General features: G+C 46.3%; 1 pseudogene; it reads right to left on the minus strand.

Moving 5' to 3' along the window:
* Nucleotides 1-295: 295 nt before the first annotated feature.
* On the minus strand, nucleotides 296-1,180 carry LOC102830316 (annotated as a pseudogene).
* Between the last annotated feature and the right edge of the window lie 400 nt (nucleotides 1,181-1,580).

Raw genomic sequence — 1,580 nt, forward strand, 5'->3', positions numbered from 1 at the left:
ATGAGAACTAAAGAAAATTGTACAAAGGTAGTCAACCAGTGAGTTCGCAAAAAACCTATGAACCCGGGACTTCAGGAGGTCACGTCCTTGGCCCTCAGGGTCCATGACTTGCAATCTTGAGGAGGGCCTCAGGGTTGGATTTTCGTCCATCTTGTCATGGAGCCACAGCTTCTCAGTATTTGCGGACGCTGTCGCCAGCACACAATGATCAGTCTTCCTATCCATGAGCATGGTATATGCTTCCTTTTTTTTTATTTTTTAAGAAATTGAAGTTTATTTTCCATCAACCTTATTTCTAAGAGACTGAAAGAACAGCTGAAGACCACTTTGTGGTTGTTCCTACCCACTCTGTGGCCTGAGCAGTGGGGGTTGCGGACCAGTCTTGAGCTGCAGGCTGAGCGCTTCTGTCTTCAGTAGGGAACTGCTGAATGGGCACAGACAGCACCTGCCCACCTTCAGACCAGTCTGTGACCTCCGGCTGGGCAGCAGTGAATTCAGAAGTAAGCGCAGTCCATTCACCCTGAAATTCCTCCTTGGTCACAGCATTTTCAGTAGCGGCCTGCTCTTCTTTTCAACCTCTTCTGGATCTCTGTAGAAATAAAAGTCAGGCATGATTCCCACAGGTTCTCCAGGGAGAAGGTACCACACATGCATAGAACTTCCCAAGTTAGCATCCACCACATCAGACCCACTGAGTGAGCTCCCTTGTTGTTACATAGGATGGCAATGTCCATGTAGTGCAGACGAGAATCTGTGTTACACAGAACAATGGTGGGCAAGTTAATATTAGATGCTTCTGGGAGAGGTTGGTGATCAGCCAAGGCTCCAGGAAGGCTGCCTGGATCTGATTCATGAAGGTTTCTGGAGTAAATCGCCCAGCAATAGGAGTGGCTCCAGTGGCAGCAGCAAACTTCAGCACAGCTCGCTGGCCAGTATTCCTGGAGGATATGACACTGACATCTCCCTGGGTTTCAATGGCAACAATGGCCCAAGCTGCCAACAGAGGCTTCTCCCAGCTCCTCTTTGGGTTTATGGTGTAGATGCCATCACTTTTCCTTTTGTAGATATACTGTTCCATTTGGAAGTCAAGGTTGGTGCCACCTAGGTTGGTTCCAGTTGCAATGAATTTGAGGACATCCTCCTCCTTCATTTGTAGGAGGACATCAAGGGCTTTGGACATTGTGAGTTTCCCTTAAGTTATGATGGAATCCCAGAACAATGCCCTATGGACCCTTCTCTGGGTAGCTTAGAAAGCTATAGTCTTCCATTTTGTACATCTCTTGTAGTAGTATTTTGTAGTTTTCTTTGTATAGTTTTTTCCTAGGTAGAGATCTCATGTTCCACTCAAGCTTTTCCTTTGGATCGTCCTGGGATCTTCTGTTCCTGAAATTGTAAGGGCCAAAATTGTCCTATTGCTATATTGTAACCAATTTTTAAGATGGGCTCAGGCTGAAGTGAAAATTTTTTTAGTATCAACAACTCCCTGGATGTAGTACCCCCTTTCCTCTTAACTCTGGCTAAACTTGGCTTCTGTAAACCTGTTTATGCAAACTCCTCGCATCTGGGTGGGCCCTCCGACA

This window comes from Chrysochloris asiatica, unplaced genomic scaffold (assembly GCF_000296735.1).
Source record: "Chrysochloris asiatica unplaced genomic scaffold, ChrAsi1.0 scaffold00299, whole genome shotgun sequence".
Classification (NCBI taxonomy): domain Eukaryota; kingdom Metazoa; phylum Chordata; class Mammalia; order Afrosoricida; family Chrysochloridae; genus Chrysochloris; species Chrysochloris asiatica.